This window comes from Wyeomyia smithii, chromosome 3 (genome assembly GCF_029784165.1).
Source record: "Wyeomyia smithii strain HCP4-BCI-WySm-NY-G18 chromosome 3, ASM2978416v1, whole genome shotgun sequence".
NCBI lineage: Eukaryota > Metazoa > Arthropoda > Insecta > Diptera > Culicidae > Wyeomyia > Wyeomyia smithii.
The window spans coordinates 74098070-74123824 of NC_073696.1; the positions used below are offsets into that span (position 1 = coordinate 74098070).

General features: G+C 36.0%; 1 protein-coding gene and 1 long non-coding RNA gene across 6 annotated transcripts in view; both read right to left on the bottom strand.

Moving 5' to 3' along the window:
* The window catches only part of LOC129730604 (uncharacterized), a 583914-nt gene that overhangs the window by 112795 nt on the left and 445364 nt on the right, over positions 1-25755 (bottom strand). The window lies entirely within an intron of this gene.
* LOC129730606 (uncharacterized) overlaps positions 9217-25755 on the bottom strand; it is a 50544-nt gene continuing 34005 nt past the window's right edge. The window contains exons 3-4 of the long non-coding RNA XR_008728887.1: positions 10073-10388; positions 9217-9632 (exon numbers count right to left, since the gene is read on the bottom strand). This is a non-coding gene — a long non-coding RNA (uncharacterized LOC129730606). The remainder of the gene's footprint in view (positions 9633-10072; positions 10389-25755) is intronic.

Consider the following 25755-nt stretch of genomic DNA (forward strand, 5'->3'; position numbering starts at 1 on the left):
AGCAAGCAAACATTTTGTAGATTTGACCCTACTTCATGTTATTTATTAAGACTTTTGTCAGATAAATTGAAGTAAAATAAACAAATAAACAAATTTATGTTAAGAGAAATTAGGTTAATCTGACGAGTGGTCACTAATCGAAAGGGGTTCTCCATAGGTTAATTTACCGAGTTTTCACATGAATTAGGGTAAATAAATCTATAGTGAACCACTCGCCAGAATAACTAAATTTATGCGGAAACTCGAAGGATTTTCAGAAAACTTCCATCGGGAAGCATCTTATCTAGCCAATCTTCGCCACAAACATTTATAAATTCCGATTTATGTTAAGAGAAATCGCGCTAATCTGTGGTCCACTATAGGTTTCTGAAGTAAAGAGGTAATTTAGTTTAATTTACCCTAAGGTAATCTAATTGGTGGTACACTCAAACACGTGGGCAATTTAAGGTAATTTTACCTCGAATTGGAAATCACAAATGTTTCTCGTGATTTTGATGTACATTAGCTGTATGAAATATTCCCCGATGTGAGTTTTCTGGTAATCCGTCGAGTTTCCGCATAAATAAAGTTAATCTGACCGGTTGTCCACTAAAAGTCGTGGTTTATCTAAGGTAGTTTGACCGTAGTACAACATAGATAACTTAAGATTACTCGTAGAAAAAATCCAAGCGGAGTGTAGGGTAGAACTAGGGGAAATTAACCTATAGCGGACCCCTTTTTCATAGTGGACCTCTCGTCAGAATAAATCAAATTTTTCTCAACATGAATCGAAAATTAGGAAAGACTCGATTCTGGAAATCCCTCGATTTTGAGTCAAACCGAATCAGCCCAGAATTCCCCGTGAATATTGTACTGTTTTTCAACTCTAAACAGCTCCTGCGTTCACGCTCAAAACCAAATTAACTTGATATGATTTCCTCTGTCAAGCGAAATCTACTGGTTTCCCTAAAAGTATAGCCAAATAATGGAAATGTCATTGATTTTCATTTTAAGGTGAGAAATATTCGCTGTATTAGGGGTGGCATATGGCATCATTGGGCTGGATCCGGTTAATCTGACGAGTGGTCCACTACAGGTTAATTAAGCAAAGGGGTCCACTATACGTTAATCACTATAGTTTCTGATTTATGTTAAATGAAATTCAGTTATCCTGACGAGCGACTCGCAGAGTCGTCGGATGAAATGTTTTCCGATGGAAGTTTTCTGGAAATCACTCGAGTTCTCGCTCAAATTGAGTTGAGTTAAGATTATCACGGGTGGTTCGCTATAGGTCGGCTTACCCTACGTTGGAAGGACTATTTCCTTTAGTGGACCATGGTGATTCTGATGCAGATTTGCTGAATAAAATGTGTCCCGATGGATGTTCGCTGGAAATCGCTCGAGTTTTCACATCTGACCGGAGGTCCACTAAAAAACGTGGTCCATCTAAGGTGGTATTACCCTGTGAGTAATGCGATATTCGATTTTATATTTTAGTATACTAGATTTACTAGAGATATTTGGCATAATTTATTACAAACTATTTTTTATTATCATAAGCTCAGCAACCTTCGCTTGGGAAGTGTCGCAATTATTTACAGCTGCTACCGTCAATAATTTTCTTTATAATTGCAGATCTGAAGTATTGATTTAATATTGGAAATACCAGGATTTGCCGCTCTACAGGATACCGCCATCAGTATTCAAGAGACTTGAAGATTCCAAGAGATCCAGAGCTATTCAAGATTTGCTGCTCTACAGGATACAGGAATCAGAGTTTTCAAGGGGTTCGAAGGTTTCGAAAGATCAACGACAATTCAAGTACACCAAGAAATTTAAAGATCAAGATTTCTTTTATTATAACAGCTAAGTATAAAACTTAATTTACTATATTTGTATCCATTTGCATTTTTTGTTGCCCTACCATAGTGTGCTCTTTTACACACAATAGAAGTGGATGAAAAAAATTTGGCCGATCCTGTTTCTATTACACCTAAACCTCCTGACCCTTTTTCCACTGTTTCCTCAATTCCCTCACGCGTTAAACTGTATCCAGACGGATCGACTGGTTCATTTGTTGTTTATTTCCGACCAAAAATAGGGCCTAAATCAAAGCCCTTAAACATCATTCAGATATCTAAAGATTTAGAGTCTCATTTCAAGTCTATCATTGAAATTTCTAAGGTCAGACCTAACAAATTGAGAGTTGTGGTTAAAGACCTTACTCAAGCTAATAAAATTGCTACTTCGGATTTTTTCACCCGGGAATATCATGTTTATGTTCCCGCTCGAGATGTAGAAATTGACGGTGTTGTTACCGATTCCAGCTTATCCAGTGAATTTCTTTAAAAAGACGGTGTTGGATATTTCAAGAACACTTCCATTCCAACGGTTGAAATTCTCGATTGTCAACAATTGAGATCCGTATCCTTTGTAGAAGGGAAGAAAATATATTCCCCCTCAGATTCATTTCGTGTCACATTCGCTGGATCTGCTTTACCATCTCACATCTCGATTCACAATGTCCTTGTACCCGTTCGCCTGTATATTCCACGAGTCATGAACTGCACCAATTGCAAACAGTTAGGTCATACTTCTGCCTACTGTTGCAATAAAAGTCGATGCGGTAAATGTGGGGGTAACCATCTTGATGACTCTTGCAATCAAGAAAATAATAATTGTTATTACTGTGGTGAAACTAAACATGAACTCTCGAATTGTTCCTTATTCATTCAACATAAAATTAAAATGAAACGATCTCTTAAAGACCGCGCTAAACACAGTTATTCTGATCTCCTTAAGCAATCGGAAACAAATTCTCTTATTTCTTCTAATATTTATGATTTATTGTCCTCTGATGAGACGGACTGCGATGTTCCTCTTGCTGGTCCTTCTTTTTCAAACCCTGGTTGGTCTAGAAAAAGGAAAAATCTTTCTTCCCCAAAACTTCCCAACAAGGGCCCTAAAATATCACTTAATAGAAATGGTAATGTTCCCAAATCTAATCACGATACTGAAAAATCAAATCAAACTTCCTCTAGAATTTTAAATTTAAAGTCAACACAAGAGTTTCCACCACTATCACCCAAAAACTGTGATAGCTCATTCACACCTTCAAATAATCAAACAAAATCAGGAATTCTGAAATTTTCTCATGTAATAAACTGGATTCTTGAATCATTAAACATACCGGACCCTTTCAGCAAATTTAGTCATTGATTACTCCTTGTTTTCAAAACATTTTTAAAGCAGCTTACCTCTCAATGGCCCCTCATTTCTACTTTAATATCCTTCGATGACTAACTTATCGTCTGAGACTAATGATTTTATACATATTTTACAATGGAATTGCAGAAGTATCATACCAAAACTTGATTCATTCAAAGCTATGATTAATAATTTGAAATGTGATGTGTTTTCTATTTGTGAAACATGGCTCACTTCAGATATCAATCTCAATTTCAATAATTATAATATCGTACGATTAGATCGAGATATTCCCTATGGAGGTGTACTTTTAGGGATTTAAAAGTGTTATTCTTTTTATAAAATTAATTTACCTTCAATTCAAGGCATCGAATGTGTAGCTTGTCAAATTAACATACAAGACAAAGATCTCTGCATTGCTTCTGTATATATCCCTCCTAAAGCACTAATTAGACAACAAATGCTTTCTGATATTGTCGAACTTCTACCCTCACCCCGTTTAATATTGGGAGATTTTAACTCTCATGGTGTAGCTTGGAGTTCATCTTACAACGATAACCGCTCCACTTTGATTTATAATCTTTGTGACAATTTTAATATGACTGTTTTGAACAATGGAGATATGACACATGTTCCGAAACCACCGACTCGTCCAAGCGCATTGGATTTTTCATTATGTTCAACGTCATTACGGTTAGATTGTAGCTGGAAGGTTGTCTATGATCCCCATGGTAGTGATCATTTACCAATTTTAATTTCAATTAATAATGGGTCAAATAGTACTCGACCAATTGACATTCCGTATGACCTTACATTAAATATTGATTGGGAAATTTATAAATTAAAAATTACAGAAGCTTTAGAGGCATTGCAACACCTTCCACTTCTTGAAAAATATGATTCATTTGCGGGTTTAATTTTAAATTCTGCAATACTAGCCCAAAGGAAAAAATATCTTGGCGTTTCAACTAAAAGACGACCTCCTACTCCTTGGTGGGACAAAGAGTGCTCAAAAATTTATTTTAAAAATCCGAACGCGTATAAGATTTTCCGGAAAAAAGGAAAAATCGAAGACTTTGTACGATACATGAAGTTAGAATCCATGTTTAAAAACTTGATCAAAGCTAAAAAACGTGGTTATTGGCGACGATTCGTTAATGAGCTTTCCAGAGAAACATCTATGAATACTTTTTGGAACACTGCTAGAAGAATGAGAAATCGAGTAGTGGCTAATGAAAATGAAGAATATTCAAATCAATGGATATTAAATTTTGCAAAAAAGTATGTCCAGACACTGTTCCTGCTCAAAAAATTAATCGTGACAATTTTTCTGAACAATCAGTGATGGAACTACCATTTTCTATTACCGAACTGTCTATCGCTCTTCTCTCTTCCAATAATAATGCCCCTGGTCTGGATAAAATAAAATTTTATTTACTGAAAAATTTACCTGACATTGCTAAAAAAATGTTGTTAGATTTATACAATAATTTTTTTGAACTAAACATCATTCCACATGATTGGAGACAAGTAAAGGTGATTGCTATCCAAAAACCTGGAAAACCTGCTTCTAATCATAACTCATATCGTCCAATTGCGATGCTTTCTTGTATTCGTAAATTGTTTGAAAAAATGATTTTATATCGTATAGACCATTGGGTTGAAAGTAATAATTTATTATCACATACCCAGTTTGGCTTCCGTAGAACAAAAGGAATGATTGTCTCGCATTACTTTCAACAGAAATCCAGATTGCATTTGCTCAAAAAGAACAAATGGCTTCTGTATTCTTAGACATTAAGGGAGCTTTTGATTCTGTTTCTATAGATGTTCTTTCTGATAACTCTCATCAAAAAGGACTTCCTCCTAAATTTAATAATTTTTTATACAATCTACTATCAGAAAAACATATGCATTTCTCTCATGGTAGTTTGTCAGCGTTTAGACTTAGCTACATGGGTCTTCCACAAGGCTCATGTTTAAGTCCACTGCTCTACAATTTTTATGTGAGTGATATTGATGACTGTTTGGTAAATTGCACTATCAGACAATTTGCAGATGATAGTGTGATTTCTGCCACAGGTCCCAGGGCATCCGATTTACAAAGATCTTTACAAGATACCTTGAACAACTTATCCAATTGGGCAATACAACTAGGTATAGACTTTTCAGTTGAAAAAACTGAATATGTAGTTTTCTCTAGAAAACATGAGCCAGCTCAGCTCCAACTTATGTTAGTGGGTGAACCCATTACTCAAGTTTTAGTTCATAAATAACTTGGCGTATGGTTCGACTCAAAATGCACTTGGAAAAGTCATATTCGATATTGAATACAGAAATGTCAACAAAGAGTTAATTTTTTGCGCACAGTAACTGGATCATGGTGGGGAGCACATCCTTGGGACCTTATTAAACTTTATCAAACTACAATTCTATCAGTGCTCGAATACGGATGTTTTTGTTTCCGTTCTGCCGCAAAAAGTCATATCATAAAACTTGAACGAATACAGTATCGCTGTTTACGCATTGCTTTAGGTTGTATGCATTCAACTCATACGATGAGTTTAGAAGTGTTAGCGGGCGTTCTCCCCTTAAAAGATCGTTTTTGGATTATCACTTTTCGCATTCTTGTGAAAAGTGAAATTTTGAATCCTATGATAATAAATAACTTTGAAAGACTTGTTGAACTTCAATCGCAAACTCGTTTTATGACTGTTTATTTCAATTACATGTCTCAAAATATCAACCCTTCTTCATTTACTTCAAATAATATTTACTCATTAGATACCTTTGATTCTACCCTATTTTTTGATACATCAATGTTAAATGAAGTTCGTAGTATGCCTGATCAACTACGTATACAACAGATTCCAAATCTATTTCGTGAAAAATATCAAAATATAAACTGTAATAATTCATTTTATACCGATGGTTCTTTTCTCAACGGATCTACTGGTTTCAGTGTTTATAACAATAATTTATCCGTCGCTTACAAACTCGAAAGCCCTGCTTCTGTTTATGTCGCAGAGCTGGCTGCTATTCAGTACACATTAAGTTTTGTTGAAAATTTGCCTAAAGACAATTACTTCATCTTTACGGACAGCCTCAGTGCTATTGAAGCTCTCCGATCGATAAAAAGTATAAAGAGTTCTTCGTATTTTTTGAATAAAATACGCGACCATTTGAGTACTTCATCCGAAATCGCATCACAGGTTACTTTAGTATGGATCCCTTCTCATTCTTTAATTGAGGGCAATGAGACGGCAGATTCATTGACTAAGATCGGTACGGTACATGGTGACATTTATGAAAGACCTATTGAATTCAATGAATTTTTTAGTACTATACGTCGAGAGTCGCTCATGAACTGGCAAAACTCTTGGGACAATGGAGATCTAGGAAGATGGTGTCATTCAATTATTCCTAAAGTTTCTTTAAAACCTTGGTTCCACAAATTGGACGTAAGTCGTGATTTCATTTGTATGATGTCTCAGCTTATGTCCAATCATTACTGGTTTAATGCTCACCTTCGTCGTATAGGACTCACAGAGGATCACCTTTGCACCTGTGGCGAGGGTTACCACGATATTGAACATGTTGTTTGGTCATGTCCGTTATATCGTGAAGCTAGATCCAAATTAGAAAATTCTCTTAAAGCTCGGAATAAACAACCAAATGTCCCTGTTCGTGATGTCTTAGCAATTTTAGATTTCCCATATATGCGTCTTCTATATTCCTTCCTTAAATCAATTGATGTTCCTATTTAGTACACTTTTGTTTTCATTTCAGATTCTATTTACGCGCTTAACCAGGAATAAGACGTTCCCGAAAATATATTTGGCTCTTGAAGCAGCAGGAACCATATTTATCAAGATTGTGTTTTATGATTTGTAATTTATTTATAATTGTATTATTGTATATGAAAAGATGAGAGGGTTTTTATGCCTGTTTGAGGAGAAATATTTACTAATTTTACTCAAGCAGGCTTTTCCCTACTCCAAAAATTATTTCGGCCTCGTTATGCTCTCTGCGATTGGGCCTTTATCTTATTACATTTAATTAGAATAAAAAAAAAATATTTTTTATTATAGGGTAAATCAATTTATAGTGAACCCCTTTACTAAAGTGGACCCCTTTACTATAGTGGACCACTCGTCAGATTAAATCAAATTATCTTAACAATCAATCGGGATTTATAAATTTTTCTCGTGATTCTGATGCAGATTGGCTGGATAAGACGCTTTTCGAAGGAAATTTTCTGAAAATCCGTTATGTTTTCGCAAAAATTGAGTTATTATGACGAGTGGTCCACAATACTGTCGTGGAACTCATATCATCCAATCTTCAAACGAAAAAAGCGATAGAAGAACAGAAATGTTAAATTCAATAAAATACGGTTCGCTTGAGTTAATCTGACGAGTGGTCCACTATGGGATAGGGGTTCTCTATGGTTAATTTACCATAAATTGAAATTTACAAATGTTTCCCGTGGTTCTGATGCAGATTAGCTTGGTAAGATGTTTTCCGATAAAATCTTTCCATCGTGGAATATCTTATCCAGCCAACCTTCATCAGGATTACGAGAAACATTTATATTTTCCGATCTAGAGTTAATTACCCTACAGTGGACCCCTAGATCAAGATTCTCTATATCAATGGAAATTGAGCAAGTTTAACGGGTGGTCCCTAAAGAAAATAGATCATTCACGACAGTTTTACCCTATAAATGTTTCTTGTGATTTTGATGCCTACTTTCCTATCTAGATGCATAATCTGATGAATGCTCAGGAGACACTCTGTGAAAGCACTGCAGTGAGTCCTGTTTTGTAGTTCTTGTAATGTAATGCCGTTTTTGGGTTTTGAAAGGTCCCCTCAGTTTATTATTACCACAGTGTTTTTTGTAAGCTCCTCAGATACACGATTTGCTACTTTCTTTAAGTAAGTGCGTCGATTTGCTAACCAGCATGAGAGCAGTTGTTTCCGCAGTGAAAAATATTCTTTTACACGCTAGTGATTTTCTGAGAAGAAAACTCGTAGTGCGTTTGTTGTTTTTTGACGTAGGACTACGTATTTGTTTTCTATACTAGATTACACTTTGTGGAATTAAGAATGAAACTGGCAAATGTTGCGTCAGATTTCAAACGATTATAGCGAGCGAACGACTTAATGCATCTCAGTCATTTATATGTCGGTGGATAGATAAAATGTGTAACATTTTTTTGATATAATATTCAACATTGTTGCTTTACTGCTTAAAGGTGGAAAAAGGTGAAAAGTTCCAAGGTCAAGCTTTCCCATACATTTCCCTCGTTATTGGCTTGCTTCCCGAGCACAGATAACAAAAACATGGACGAAATAAATTCCACTGCCTACATATTTTGACTCAACAAAGTGTTTTAGTTTGTTTGTTTTTCTCTAAGCTGTGTGGCCACGCCCTAATGGGAAAAATCTACTCTGAACTCGATACAAAAGACTGCGTGTAGAAAATTCAGCTTCAGTCTAGTTTGTAACACAACAGCGAGTGGAGTATAGCTGTTAGAGGTATGCGACATTGAGAAACGAGAGCTGCATACGAGTCAACTTCCAGGCAGTGCGGAGCATGTTACCTTTATTTTTCATACGGCAGCAACAGTTACCATCGTACGCTGCAGGATATTTTGCTGGCACAGCTACTGGAGGGCACAGCGGAAAGCAAATTTTATGCGCGGCCAACAAAATATTCAATACTACCAGTGGTGGTGCGATCATCAACGCTCTATAGCACACATTTGATGAAACACTTGATTACAGTGGGCGAACTGCAAATGGTAGTAGACAAAGTGATTCCCTCAAAACCCGAATACTGTGATTTTTTTAAGGGAAAACTCTTAGACCACACATCCCATCTCAACGATAAAGAAAATGATCGCCACAAACAAGTGGCGGAATAAAACAATTTAAGCTGCACTTTCCAAGCCTTAGCTAAAATTGAAACAAATCTCGATTTATAGACTGTTCATTGCATTTGGAGATATGAAATATGGTAATATATTGTTGTATTTATAGATGGAAGTATACACACAATTTCGGAAAGATTGCTATTTTTAATGACTGATTAAACACGTATCTCACCTGATAGGCCTCCAGTTTTATTCCGATGATATCTGGCGTTTAATGCCAAAACAGCTAGTTTTTTTTTCTCGAAGAACTCTTCTTTCCATTAAAATTTTTGAGTTAAGTTATTTTCAATAACATTCGGATTTCCAAAGCAAAAGAATAGGCAGTACAGCGTTTGAGAATTAGCGTTATAACAACGGTACATGACCAATCAATTGAATGTATAAAAACAATATTCGAACAGTTTCATAACCATCGTTTCAAGCAAGTTTTATGTCGTGTAGATTTTTCTGTAATGTTTCTGTGTTGTGTTTCAATTGTCTGAAGTTCCGCAGTCGTGTTTTCAACAGCTGTAATTATATATTTAGATTTATGTTATTTTTTCAATAGGTAACTGAACTAGTAACCAACAATACTGGGAATACGTAAACTCGCTAACTAAACTATCTAGGTTGAACTGTAACAAACTCGAAAACTCCTGAATGATTAAATTTTACCGAAATAAACTTCAAACCATGGCAATTGTGTAAATATAATATAATATAATAATGGTCGAAAATAGCTCGAATTTTGTGATGAACAATCTAACTACGGATGACTGTTTTCAATTTGGACGAATATTGATTGTAGCAGGCATTCAACCGAGTTGCCAATGGAGATCGAATCTTTTTCGTATGGTTCGGAGGAATGATAAAATGAGTTACTCAATCGTTAACTGACAGGTTTGAAATAGAAACAATTGCATATTTTACGGGAAACGAATGGAACAAACATCAACTACCATATTTACCCGCTTTGCAGGAACATCCCTAAACGAATATGTGTGTGTTGTTTCAATAAAAGCAGATATGTTCACTCACTTCATTTTCTGGTAATTTAGTTAACAACCTGCTAACCAGAACTTACGAACACGATGGTTTCTTGTTTATATATATAATTAGGTTGTTTGGTTTTTAAGAGGAAAAACGAACGTTCAGTGTCTAATCTATGGATTCACTTCAGTCTTTGGTTTTACAAAACTATATCCTAATTCAATTACGGCTAAATTGATTTGATTCGGCTTTTGAGGCTTGATGTTATACTTAATCGTCGATAGTAAAATTTCTCTAAAAACACCATAAATGCACACTTCAATTGAGTAAGATCAACAACAACGTGTCGGCGAAGTTGAGAGTTTTTGATGTGGTTTGCTGGTAAAGATTCTCGTTTATGTCTGTATGTTTCCTAGCCGCCCGGGTGAAGGACCGGCGGCAAGGAGGCGGCGATACGAGTTGATTCAGATGCTGAACGGATGATGTTTGCGCGGGCTCTCTGGCCCCGTCGCACAGACGGTGAATGTTGTATTCAAGTATTCCTACGTGACAGATTGGCGAGGATATTTGGTGAGTTCTCTGATGGCAGCCAGTTGATGTCATCGCGAGAGTTGTTTTTTTTTCGCTTTATAGAGTTGTTCATATGAAGGGGAAAGAGGTTCACCGGTTCCCTTGCAAGCACCACCAGCGATCACAGCTGTTGGTACTTTTTTCTGTTCTCGATGGAGAATTATGTTTGGTCTACGGAGGAAATCAACGACGGGCCGAAAAACTCTCCCCTGTGTGAACAGTTTGTACAAATTGAATAGTTTTGAAAGAAAATAAAATATAATAGCTTTGTGAGAACCAACAGATGCTTTCCATTGTGATGTGAAGGGGACGCATGGTATCATAAGAAAAAATCATGATAAAAAAGAACTATTTCAATAATCTTTTACAGTTACCATTATTTATTACATAGGCTGAGCTGTCAGTCAGTATTAATTAGAACAAATACCGGAAACAGAAGCAACACTGTGGTTGAGTTTAAACGCTCTCTCAACAACCCGTTTATCAAATAGCAAGTTGATTCCCTCACGTACTTTTGCCACCTGCTTATAAACTGATTTATAAACGGTACGGAAAAGGTGACCGCATGGGTAATCAGGCAATAGTTGTAAGCCCACTAGGGTTGCTTCCGCTCCGCTCTCACTTTGATTTGTGGCACTATTAATGAGTATGTCAGTGGGGTTGCTCGTGTTCAAATCTGTTCACCTAGGGAAGGACACGCAAAAGCGCTTTCAAGCTCTTTGCCTTCACTGTAAGTTTCGATTTCCTCTAGGTGCCGTAGACCACCACAGGCTGTGATCGGATCGCGTGCAAAGGTAACGACTTCGTAGTTACTGACTGGCTCGGATGGTTGATTATTAGTCCAAAGCACGACGTTCATCGGTACTCGACTGTCCGGTGGAGGCTACATGATGAGCCAGCCTCGCTTGGCGGTGTGTTTGTGTGTGTGGTGTACAATGGGTGACTTTGGTTGGTTGTATACCACGGCCTAGATGGATCACCCAAGGTCGCAAATGACGAGCTTTCCGAACGATTTCCATGATGATGTCGATTATGTTTGTTGCTGTTTTGTTTTCTTTCTATTTTTTGTGTAGGTGACAGGACTGGGTATTATCGGAGTAGAAATCCTACTTACAACACGCTCGCTCCGCATTCTCTTCCGCTCCCTCTCGCTTCGATGTGATGGAAAGTAATCTAAATATATATGGCAGAATGGCGACCGTTTGCGCGAAAAGGGCGAAAATATTGGGGTCTCGGTTTCTACGGTCTGAGTGATGAACGAGATTAATTATACGCTTCGCTAGTGCGACACGGCGTCCAAATCAATTTATCAGCTAGTTTGAGACACACGTCGACTAGCTGAAATTTGGTTGTTTGTATTCGCTTAGCTCAGAATAATACTAGTTTTCGTTGTTTCGTGTATATACTTATGAGCTATCCGAATGAAATAGTGTTTTTCATTTTCTTTTAATTTTTCATGGGGGTGACATTTTCCGGTGGAATCTAATGTGCTAATGCTTTTGAACTCCTATGTGGATTTGTGTATCGTGTTACTACCAATGCTACCAAACAGTTGTACAGATTGTCTGTGTTATTTAAATGATTTGGTACATGTTTTTGTTTTCTCTAATGTGTATCCTAGATTATCACTATTAAAGCGCTTCTCTATTTGTCGTTAGAGTAATAATCAATAATTACAGCTCGTTCTAAGCTATACTCGGTTACATATCTAGCAGATTTGTTTGATCATTTCTATCCGGTGATTCGTTGCATAAATTTAATGCGGACTTAGATTCCTACGACTTGACACACAAATGATAGAGTATTTCATTGTTGTGTTATTATGATTTACATTATGTCATTACATGTTCTGGTATATGTGAGGTCATATCATGTTGTGATAAGTGATGTGTAAACAAAGTGGGTGTAATTTTTTTTTCAGTAATGAAATTCAAATGGTTGAGTTGTAAATTAAATCATGCGTAATTTTGAAAATGGCTGGACAAACCATAAATGTCTCTATTCATATGTACTAGTGTAATTGGATGTGATAAAAAAAGGGGTAACCAAAGCTTTATGTAATGCAAAGGTTGTTTGAAAAGATGAAAAAAAGTATCATTACTGGTTGTATGCTGCGGGAAAAAATGGTTAAACTGTAGTCGGAACACCGGTATAAAATATTGTTTTTCTTTTGCAATATATGCTTAAAAGCTGTTGCAGGCCTTCCACGCACAAGATAAAAGTTTTGTTATATCATACAGTTTATGGTCGATTTAGCGCTGAACGACACAAAGATTGTTGAATAAAATGGCTGCATGCTTCGATTGCTATGGAAATCTATGTTACGATGTTTGTACCTACAAATAAAGTGATTTTTTGGAGGTTTAAAGTACATCGTAATTTAAACTGATTTCTTGTTACTTTGAAGAATTTTTAGTCATACGAATTTAAGAGTTAACCCGCCAGGAGAATATGAACGGACTGCACGCACGTTTTTCCAAGCCCTTTTTTTTGGAATTTAAAATAATTGGACTGTAACAATTGGCCCTCGTGTTATTCTTAATTAAATGTATCCAGTAGAAAAGATTTTTTTTAAATTATCACTTCCGATTTGGCTAAAGATGTCATTTTGTGCTATTAGTATTTTTATCGTGACTAATTTTTGAGAAAGGTCGATGTAAAAACGGCAGCGATGATTACAAATATTTTTAGAGCCAGAACGGTTTGTACGATCGGAGTGACTCTTTACTAAAATTGCAGACAACTGTTTTGTCTTTTCATAAAGAAATATAAACCGTAAAAATTTATTTTTGAAGAAAAAAAAACATAATGAGAGGAAAATGTTAATAATGTATCATAAAATTTTTTTTATTTCATACAAAAGGTTAGCTAAACATTGATGGTTGCCGGATCATAGTTATAGAGATGGCAAAAAAAGTTGAAATTGAGGAAAAAAGAAAAAAAAAACGACAAGATTTGTATGATTGATGTCCTCGGCAACAATGTAGATAGTAATTTTGTCCTTCTATAAAAAATTACGTCGTAAGGCGAACAAATTTAGGAAACAAACAAAATATAATTTAATTAAATAAGCAAAGCATTAAATAACCAAAGCAGAACCCTGGTGCTACATTTAGATTCGGAACTTGACCCTCTGTTTATTACACACAGACTTCGCAACCTATTCAGTGTACAGGATAATTACGCGGCTAATGCTACGATCCTCTGACACTAACAGCCGGGGAGGCTGCCGGAAGCTGAGACTCGAACCTACGACGACTGGCTTGTTAGCTCTGCATCATAACTTGAGACTAGCTGGGAGAGGGTTTATATTTATTATAAATTAAATTTGTATCTCAGAGAACCCACTTTTATGATTCTTTCCTTCGAAAACTACAAAGTTATAGTTGTTTAATCTAGGAGAAATAAAAATATCAAAGAAAATAAATCATTTTTTCCAATTTTTTTTTCAATGATAAAATTATTATGATACGCAAATCAAATTTTATCATAATTTTCATACCGTGTATGTTCGGTATGTGGATGTCGGAAAGATTAAATAATTGTCCACAATTTTACCGAAGACGTCACATCGATCAAACAAACTCTGAAGATAACCTTTTTATTTAAGCCCTTTTTGAAAATTAGATTCAAAAAATTACTAATATCATGAAATAACATCTTTAGTCCATAAAAATATCAGTGTAATGTTTCAGCCAGATCAAGAATGGTGTATCGAAGTGGTTGCCCAAGTTTTCAAGGAATCGTTCAGCACAATCACTCGAGCAATTACCATTTATTGGTTGAGAATCTGTATAAAGTTTTGGTTAATCCTCTAAAATAACATCAGGGGTTTTGCAGGGTCAGCGGTTGACGTGGGTAATATGAGACGTAATACCTACTCGGAGAATATTCCTGTGGGTATTCACTTACCCAGCACTGTTGGACAAAACCAAGAATTCTAATATTATCTATGTTCGAAATTTAAAATGGCTGCGCCAGGCGCGCAGGCCCGGATTTAAGAGGGGGGGGACAAAGGGGGACCCTCGGGCCTTCTGTCACGAGGGGCCCTCCTAGGCCTGGGCCAGACGTGAAGACAGAATGAAGACCTTTTTTTTGCTCGTCATCTTCCAGGAAGCGTTAACTCATTTGAAAATTAAAAACTTTCTTACCTCTATTTAAAAAAAAAGAGGGCCCCACGAAACTGTCCTAAATCCGGCCCTGAGTGCGCGAGCGGTGGTTTACAATGTCAGATCTTATTCCTCTCTTTCTTTTTCCATTCCTTCTATTTGTATTTCTTTACCTTTTTTAATTCCTTCTTTTTCACATCTACATCACGAGCTGAGATGCGAGATTTTTTTGTGAGAAAATCCGTGGATTTAAGCATTAATCTGGCATCTCTGATCGTGAGTGATGCATGTAAATGGAAGCAAATAGCACCGTTATATTTTTTATTACTCACTCTGTATATTGAAAATTTTGTGTTGATGGTTTTGTTTTAATTTCTGTTTGAATGTTAGTAGAGTAGTTTTACCCACAAGGTAAATTTTTGGATGCAGATTTTTGTCGTAGAACTAGGTCTTACTAAAATTGTCTACTTTCTAATCAATTTAAACTCAGTCAGTTACAAACCGATTTTCTTCAGTCCTTAAAGTAATCGATTGAAAAGTTGATATTTGATTATTTGAACTATTATACTATTGAAAATTGTCAAGCCTTGTTGAAACGCATATTTCGACCTCGGATTGGTCGCTTAATGCTTGCTTTCCCCAACACGGTCGACAGCATAGCATACCTAGCCAGAAGTTTCTCCTGGGTTTTGTTAAAAAATGTGAATTTCGAGAATATCAAAAAGAGGGTAACCTAAATCAATAACTACAGTCATACATCGATATAAGACAACTTTTTTATCGAGTTACGTTAAATCGATATTTTTTTCATTGATGCGAAATTCTTGATGGTTACTCAAAGATACGCATAAGCTTATTTACCTTCACCTGGCAGTATATATAAACCTGTCTTATGCCCTTTTGAGACTATTTCCGTAAACAAACATAACCAATCACAAAACATTGAAAAAAAAAATTTTAATTTAACCCCATTTTATGGTACTTATTGGTTTCAAAATTTATTAAAAATATTTATTCGGAACATTGAACACAAAAAAAATTGTTGTACTTTAATTTTAAGATATTTAAAAAAGTTACGTTATATCAAGCTTGCTTTATATCGAAGTATGATTGTAACAAAACGGAATTAGAGAAACAGTGGTTTCGCGCGCCCGCATCACTCACTTTCAGTACTAGTTGCGTTGATGAAGTGTTTTCTTGTTATCTTTAGCGATACCGCTAACCGTGCAACGCGCGTGCCGTTTAAATAAACTGTTGCGTAGTTTAATCGATGGTCAATTCGATAACAACATTCGAGTTGATATCTATTGCATGACAAACAGTAAAAAGTCAATGGCAATCGTCTTTTCGTATTTTGTTTGGCGGTAGGTATCAAAAGTTTTGTCATCTCGAAAAAAGTTCCATGAAAATTCATACTCATTCGTGCAACAGCCTCTTTCCCTGAACCAGGTATAGTCACAACATTTCATTCCCACAGACAGACAGACATTCGAAGCAGTCTTCTGTTGCGTAATCTGAAACAGTATATTTTTTCGATATTCGAGAAGCAACGACGACCAAAGCCAAGAATTAACAAGCTATAGAATGACAGGGAGAAAAATTGGAAAAAGAAGGAATGCATGACTCTTCTAAACCTGGTGCTGTCTCTCAAAATAATTTCTTTACAGACTCGACTTTTTAGGAGTCCGAAAGTATCCGAGCTAGAAGACTATCCCAGAAAGTTTTTTTTCGAGAGGATTTTTTTCGAGACAACAAAAATCGATTTCGACAATTTCATATCGTCAATTTCTGTGCATTTCCATTTCAGGATCTTCTTGTACTTCGTCTAGACACGGCGTCCAGTTACATTTTGTACTGGCAGAACCGGAATCTTGGGCCGTTTCTTTCGGGTTGTGGTTATCTTTGTCAATTCATGCAGCAAATGAACCAGACTTTTGTCAAGTTTTTGGCTAATAGCTTGGTTGTCTGCTAGTTAGGGTTCTGATGGTAACTGAGAAAGTTTATTCCATTTTTCGTGGCCGCTTGACGAAGGGACAGTCTTGCAGCTTGCGTCAGGCGAAGCGAATTCGTTTTTTTTGTACGTTTTTGTACCTTTTCATTTGTAAGTCCTGAGCAAGATGGAAGGTGAGAATGTACATAATATGTTTTTGGGCATCATTTTACAAAAATATATGATTACATTTCTAGAAACTGCTTGTTTTCGTGTAAAAGTATTGGCTATAGCGTTGTTTCTATTGACCCCGTAAAGTTGCGTCCCGGGAGTTTTCCATGAAACATAAATGAATGCTTGATAAGTATCTAACGGCAATCCTCAAATTCACCGTGAAAACTTAAAATGCTTCACTACTGACCTACAGCCCACGAACAAGCTCAAAGTGGAACAAAATAGCTTCCATAGGTTAAGTTTTTTGGCACTCGCAAATGCTAAATTAGCTACGCGTCCACAAAAATGCGGAAAATTGTGATTTTGAGATGCTGACTATTGTACTAATGAAAAATAAAGAGCCTTTCTGAACGCATGTTTTGACCAATCAGAGTCGATACAAGGCCTTCTTCCTCAGCACGACCGACGCTAACTAAAGTATACAAACGGCTTGATTTTATATCCGATTTTTTGTTGTTGTTTTGCTCACTTTAGTTCACAAAGACATGCTTACCGGAAGTTTAGCTCTCAGTAATCAGTAATGTTTTTGTATCAAAAAACTTGAAAAAACGTACAAAGAAGCCCAGGCAAATTAATTGTTGCACTGTGTAATCAGAACATTTCAGAAAACGATTCAGCATCAACTGACGTGCGTGAGTAAATTGTAGCCGTTTGAAATTTTGTTCCAAAAACGTTGTTTCTGCTGGCCAATAATTTTTGTAAGTCGATATTTTTTCTTCAAAAAAATAATCCCGTTTTATGTTTGGCCATTAGTTTTATAAAATTTGATTTAAGAATTGTTATTTTAGCAATAATATTGCAGGTGGTCAATTTTTGTTATTAGGCATATTGTAAGGTTATCTTTGTGCTACAGGTTTTAAAATGGAAAACTATAAAATCATAGAAAAAGTGACGACGGTTACGAAAGTTACTTTTTTATCGCTGCCGTTGGAGGATGAGAAGAAATAAATTCACGCGAAATCTGCACTGAGTTGTTTTCGATGAGAACTTCCAATGAGAAATCGATAACTTCTTACTTCACACGAAAGTTTTGCCTGGCAAAATTTTTCAATTTTATGAATAAACACAGATTCATTTCTCAAAAGGTGCTTCGCACTATGCACATAAAACATTGGACAAAGCACCATACTTTTCCATAACGGTTATTTGATACATGAATCAAGTTTAGTGTGTCCGTTATAACCGATCGCAGCCTGTTGCTTTTAAATCGTTAAGCTTGTTAATAATAATTTCCACGAATTTGCGGAGAGAACAAACCACTGCCAGATCCGGTGTAATTCAAGCTGAGATTTGCGAAGGAAAGTATCTAACATAAAACGTTGGATTTCATCCGCAGCCGGCAGCCAGGCAGTGGATTTTAATTTGCATTTTCTCGCACTAAATATATACAATAAATTTCGAAAGCGTAACAAGCACCACTTCGATTCGCTTCATACGGTTGAAACCCCGCACGTTGTTGCAATGGGGTTGTAAAGCAGCGGTAGAAACGGCGCGCTTGACGGTTCGACCAGACCGGTGGGCAGATTCCGTGGGCACCGAGAAAGGGACTAATCTGATTTTGGGCTTCCTCTAAACAGCAATAAACGTTATTTATTAACATTTTGTGCTTGTCAGGTACAAGCACGACGAGTTCCTGGGCAACTTTTGAACAAGCGAAACAAGTAATTCCAGTTATGCTTCGTTCGTGCTAACACAAGAACTCAACAAAAAGCAAACCGAGAAAAATAAATCATTGTTTTCATTGAAATTAAGAAGAAGATTTTCCGTATTTCAGTGTATTAAATTTTATTTGATTTTCAAATGCTAAGAATAAATATCTGTTAAAAGTTAGGTAGTATAGAGAGAAGCTCAGATTGGTTTTACTTTGTTCTAGCAGTTTTCAATTTTTATGTTTCAAACGGATAAGCACCTTCGCCGCCAAACCATAATTGAAACGTTTTATCAAATCTTCGTCGAATTTACGACATGAACTTTATCATCTGTTTACAATCAATTTCGATTTCGATGGGAGAAACCCGTGTTGGTCTTTTCGTGTCACCAAAATGCATTCATGCTAAGCAAAAGCCTCTTCTCAGAAAAAAGCCATTTGCGTTTAAACCTCTTACATTTCCAAACAAATTTAATGGATTTTTTTTTCTCGATCAGTAGCTTGGGTTTCCATTCTTCTGCATCGAAAACGACAACTGGAAGAACAACACAGTTGTGGCTTTGGCATCGGGTCTCGTAAAATATTCATTCCATCATCGCCGCTTGGTGGGTCCCCACTGCCATGTAAATCCAATTTATCAATTTACAACCAATCGAATCGTTTTATTGGCTATTCGTTAAGTGTACGAGCAGAGAGGTTTTTTTTTTGTCAGAAAGACCGGAAGGCTTTGTTGTTACATATGTATGATGAAGCCAAGCTGCATGGTTGTGGCAAATTGCCGTGGCGGACACGAACGAATGAAGAGGAGGACTTACAGTGCTGCTGCACGAAACGTATCAAAAAGTAATAAATTTCTGAGTTTTAACACGTTGAGCACACTTCGGCGATTCGGGGCTCCGTTGAAGGGCGACAAACCGTAAACCAGAATTTGATAGTATGAACGTTTAAGTAGCTCAGAAACATTATTTACGTTGCCAATTGCAGCGGGGACGGATGGTTGCCCGTTTTATCTCTTCCAGTTGTATTCAATGTCCGACGGTGGCTATCTTGGCTTTATTATTAGATAATTTAATTATCTGTTGAACGATTTAATTCGATTATTGCAGCCTGGTGGGTGATCAATACTACAAATCTCAAGAGCTCGAGGAGACACACAACGAAGGGAATATTAACACTTACAGAGCTGGAATTTAATGGAATGCCAGCGTCTGACAGATTTAACATCACTCCAAATAGGTTTTATTTTCTGCTCAATCCTTCCAATCTTTAAAAAAGAAAGAAAAAGAAAATGGACTCGTCATACAGAATTAATTTTTTGGAATGCCGGGTAGATCACGTAGATCGAAAGAGCACTTTGTTTGTTATACGAACTATATACAGGTGTGCTATAGAATCGAGCAATTCAGAGTAAAATTCAACGCTTAAAGACCTACCGATTAGTGGCCAGACTATAATTGTTGTAGTAACATTTTTAATAATTCTTGCTTATTTTCCATCAGCTTATTCATGCCACTGTTGCGTGTTATAAATCGTTGTCACCAATTTTACTTCTTCGTGTGATATCTCGTATTAAATAAAATTATTGTGGGTTAGAATGCTAAATGGCATTCTAGCTTCGTAATGAACGAACAGTGCTATTCGTCATATCTGGTTAATACTGCTTTGTTTAGTGTATGTAATTATAAGAACACAATTTATATAATAGTCCATGTTTTACGTAGAAAAAACATTAATTTCCTGATAATTTTGAAAATAATTATAGGATATCGTAATATCAATTCGAATGAGACCAGCCTGCTACACTAATTTCAATTGGTGTAGTAGAACCCTTCATTCCAGATAAGGAAGGGGTGTCAGATTACCATTGAATTATTTCCTGTTCCCAAAAACCTCACCGTGTCAAAATTGGTTCCATTTGCTTGATTAGTTTTCAAGTTACGCAGTAGTTTGTATTACATTGTATGGGAACCCTCCCTTCAAGAAGAGGGAGGATCTCGAACTCTTCTAACCATTACCACGAATTTTCACGTCGATAGCTAAAGTAGTTTCTAAGTCTATAAGGATCAGAGAGACTGATAGAACTGCTTTTTATACGATTAGATTGATTGTAGTATTTTAAATCACAGATATTACGTATTGAATCAATGGTTTACCATCTTCCATTAGATATTTGTATTTTGTCTTGAAACTAGAAATAAACTAAAGGAAATAAATTAGAGGTAATTATTTGATGAAAAAAAAAATCAACAATCCATCAACTGGCTCAAAAGTTATGATTTTTTGAAAATAAAATACATAGAATCAAGAAGTTTTTTATGGTCACCTTATTTCAGAACTGGTAACCCAAAGTGCTTGAATTGTGTTGAAAATTGTAGGGATGGTTCTTCGTCGAAAATAATCAAACGCTTATTTTTTCGTTAAGTCGTTACACGTCGCGAAATAGGGTGACCATAAAAACGACTTTATTGGATGTATTTTATTTTCAAAAATTCATTACCTTGGATCCAGTTGATCGATTTTTAATTATTTTGGAATGAAATAATGGTAATTGTTTGTAGTTTTAGGAAAATTTAATTCAATAAATTTGCGTGCATGCAAAAACAAATAATTAGTATAAATTTTGTCATTTTTTAAATTGAATTTACTCAAATATGGATATATATCTTTACTAATTTCTTCATTTATAGACTCCACTGCGCCCTTTCAATTGAGACCAAGAGGTATTTTTTATGTTTGTCTTAAAAACAAATGACAAATAAATGAAAAAGCCATATGTTTTGATGAAAAACATTATTTCTCTTGAAAAGGCCTAGAAGTCGCTCAAAGACAGTTTGAACGTAAAAATATAAATAAAAAAAAACATTGTAAAACAACCTATTTTCTATCTACAAAGATAAAAAAGTTATATACTTGATTTCATCAAAAATTTGGGTCACCCCATTATTTAGATAATGTTTCATTAACATATGTAACAACTTTGTAGATGAACCTTTTTCTCTAAAACATTGCTATAGAGCTCTAGATCCTAATTTCTCTCGATATTTGGTTTCTGTACCATTGTGCATTGTGTTCACTAGTTTACTTCACCGTTTACCTCATGTAAATGAAAAGGTCATTAAAACGAATATGGCATTTAAGACCAAGTAAAAATTTTTAGCGGGTAACATGTTGAAGTTTAAAAGAAAAGAATCTAGAGAAGGGAAAAAATGAATATAGACGAAACCTTAAACCCGTTTGCTATTCATAAAGTGATGGGGTCTGTGTTTCCAACCTAGATGTTATTTCAAGAACATATGGAGGCTTCGATGACCTCTCCCAGGTGGTCTCGAGGTACGATGCTGGCCTAACAAGCGTCGTATGTTCGAGTCTCGGCTCGGAAGAGATTGTTAGTGTCAGTAGGATCGTAGCGCCAGCCCCGCAATTTTCTTGTACACTAAACAGTTTGCTGCGAAGTCTGTGTCAACAAACAGAAGGTCAAGTTCCGAAACGGAATGTAGCACCAAGGCTTTGTTTTGCTTTTTTATGGAGGCTTCGAAATCGTCAACACTGCATACTGTATGATGAAGAAAAAAATATTCCTGACAGTTCTTGTCACTTTTTTTTCTCTACTCCGTATGCGTGTGACGAACAAACTAATACACATTCACCGAAAGTATTGGAGATGTAAGAAACTAGTCACATACAACATATACAACAGTATGTGTTGTAACTTGTTCGGGCATAAGTCTTATTCCTTATTAAGTAACAAATTTGTTACTGAAGGAGAATTTTTTGTTATAACTTTCAACAAAGAAGCAAAACTTTGTGTGTACTTTTTTACTGACAGCATTCTGCAGATTCATTATGATTATCATAATTGAAACGCCAATTTCTTAATTGATAAATGTCTTATGCATACTATTATGAAGTTTTGGATTTTTTTCGCGCTCTGTATTTAAATTTTTGGTCATCAGTGCTTTCACCAAATTTGACGGATTGTTGACTCTTAAACCACTGGTTCATGCTCGTCGTACTATGATATAAATGCATTAGAGCAAATGGAACCTATAACAGTTTGTAGTATCTGAGCTAAGCCTCAAAGCCTCCTAAAATTATTGAGTAAAAAACTAAAACGTGCTATAACTTTGTAGGGAAAAGTCCTGAAGATATGTGGTCTTTAGCAAAAACGAATTTTTTCTATGCCCAAAAATTCCCTAGAGCAACGTTTATTTGTAAAATGCACCTAACAAAAGTTAAGTACAAAGAACTAAGTTTTAGATAACTTCCATATAAAATACTCCTTAACTCTGTACTCAATGGAAATAGGAATTTTGTTTATTCAGCAAAGTTTCATATTTTTATATTTTCTAAAGTTTTACCGAATAAACTATTCCTTTACTTCTTAAGGGGTTATATACCTTTTTGTTCGAGAAAAAAAGCAAAGTTTGGAATTTTTTTAAGCGTGTAGTACCTTTTTTATTGCATAAAAGTAGTAATTTTCGAGAGTTCAGTTATTCAACAACAACAAAACACGTTTGTTCATAAGAATTATTTGAGAGTAATGTTTACGAAAGCGACGCAGCAGATCAACTGAATTAAAAAAAGCTCATATTATTTCATTAATTTAGAAGTATACCGGGTATCTGAATGATCGTTTTTATTAGAATTTTATTTCTAGTGCAAACTGGAACGTTCTTCCCGAAAAAAAACATGTGTTGAGCTCTGAAACTTGCAATAAAATTGTATGTTTTTTGGCAAAGTTAAACTTCGTGTATCAAAAATCGATCGTTCAACGACCGGGGAGTTAAAAAACGAACATTTTAAAAAATCGATGAAGAAAATCGGTTCAGTAATGTCACCGCAATCGTAAACACGGCAAAATATTTTCTTGAGAAACACCATTCCGTGATAAACGCGTATAAAGTTTCAAGTTTGGCTTATGCGGCCGTGGCGAGGCGCGCTACAAATTGTTCTAATGGTTTTAAGATGTTGTACTTTAAGATAATGCAATAAATTTTTTTTCTATTTTTCGAAAACTAAAAAGGTATATAATTCCTTAACGCAATGAAGTTAAAATCTTAAATATATGGAAACCTACTGTAACTTTCGCTCGCCGTACTCTAATATGGGTGGATTGGGATAATCGGGACATGTAACAGTATGTGATACTTGAGCTAATCTTCAGAAAAAATATCGCCATCGTGCCTTGCATTTTTACCCTGTATATTTTCAAAATTGTCGTAAGAACTGTAAATATATGCTATAAATTTGTGAGAAAAGTTAAGAAGAGTGGTGATTTTGGCAAAAACGGTTGTTTTCATTGCCCATTAATTGCTTAGAACAACGTTTTCATATGTCAGAAACTAACAGAAAACTAAACTTCAAATATCTTTTATATAAAATACTCTATAACTCTCTATTCAATGATGATAGGAGTATTGGTGATTCAACATAGTTTCATACTTTTACATTTTCTAAAACTATGTTGAAAAAAATATTCCTCTATCACTCAAAACAAAAAAGTTAGTTTACTATTATATTAAGCTTTAATTACCTTTTGACATTTTGAGATTATGCGGTTCATTTATGTAAACAATTGTTTCGAAGACAGCCAGGGGTCTACTCTGGAAGGTTGAAAAATAATGAATTTTCGTTATTTTTTTCTGATGTTTAGAGTAAGGTGGAGTGTTCGGGTCAGGCATCCCAAGTGTACAACCTTTTTTACTGTCTTCTCAGAATACTTTTTCTGTTGCTGTTTGTTCATGATACCTATCCGCGCTAGCAGTCGGATAATCACATTGATATCGTATTAGCAACAGAGCATCGTAAAAGGAAACGATAAATCATGGCCGGATTTAGGTGCTGAGGGGCCTGGGGCAGATATTTTTGTGGGACTCTCTTTTCTTAAAACATTAAGAGGTAACGTTTCGCTGGAAGGTGACGAACCAAAAAAAGGTCTTCACTCTGTCTTCACGTCTGCTCCAGGACTAGGGGGCCCCTTGAATCGGGAATCCCGAGGCATTTGCTTCCCCCCTTTCTAAAACCGAGCCTGCGAAAAATGTGCTTCGTGTGTCGAATCGGCATTATTATGAGCATGTCTTCGGGACAGTGAATGTAGAAAAGAGAAGAAACTGCTTTTATACAGCTTTTTTGTGTCAGCAATACACAAACAGCGCATTTCGGTAACAGTGCAAATCCACCGGAAACGTTTCCCTCTGTTTTTTTATTTGCCTATGACGGATGTCGTATGACGGCTGTTGAAAAAGGCTGTAAGACGATTAAGCGAAAGAAGATAAATACAGACTAACCAGCACCTTCGTAGCGGCTGTGTACTGAAAGATGTGTGTATCTTTCCTATAGTGGACCAGGTGGTGTCGTTTCTCCTTAGCGAAAACATAACAATAACTACACAACAAAGCTCACTGCAGTGCTTTTACTGTGTCTCTCTCTAGCATATATCAAATGAAGGAAGCATCTATGTAGGAAAGTAGATTGCGTTGTTTGCTTTACATCTCGAAACTGGAGATAATAAATTCAGCCGCCCGTCACGCATGTTTGCTCTTCGAATGCTTTCGAATTTATGTCAGCAGTGCGCACCGAGGTCTACTTCTGGGTATTCTGATTAGATTGATTCACCACTTTTATTTTCCTCGGCTGGGTTGTGAGCAGCAAGTGTATTAATTTTCGGCGAACGGCAGAAACACTGCACAAAATAAAAAAAAAATTGCAAAAAATTGCTACACACAGTACTCATACTAGGCAAGAAGTGAGCGGTGAATATTAACTCTGCTCTTTCCAAAACTGATCGTTCGCCTGAAACCAATATAGTAAACAACTCTGTACTCATTTAACAAATTGTGCGTTTGTATTTCACACAACTGTTGTGCGAAATCAGAGCAAAAGTTGTGCAAAAAGAGAGGATACAATAATTGATTGAGGCTTGCATGCATCACTTTTCATTATTTTATCATCCATTTGAGCAGAATTTTATACCTCTTTTGTTTTCAGCCTTGTAGAAACGTCTAAGCTGACTAAGAACGTCTGGAGCTGAGAAGAATACTTCAAAGCTAATAAATAAGACAGTTTAAGACAGCAAAGGGGGCAAATGCCCGGGCCACCCGATTCAAGGGGTCCTGCGACGACCTTTTTTTCCTGCTCGTCACCTCCCACAACGTTACCTCTAAATGTATT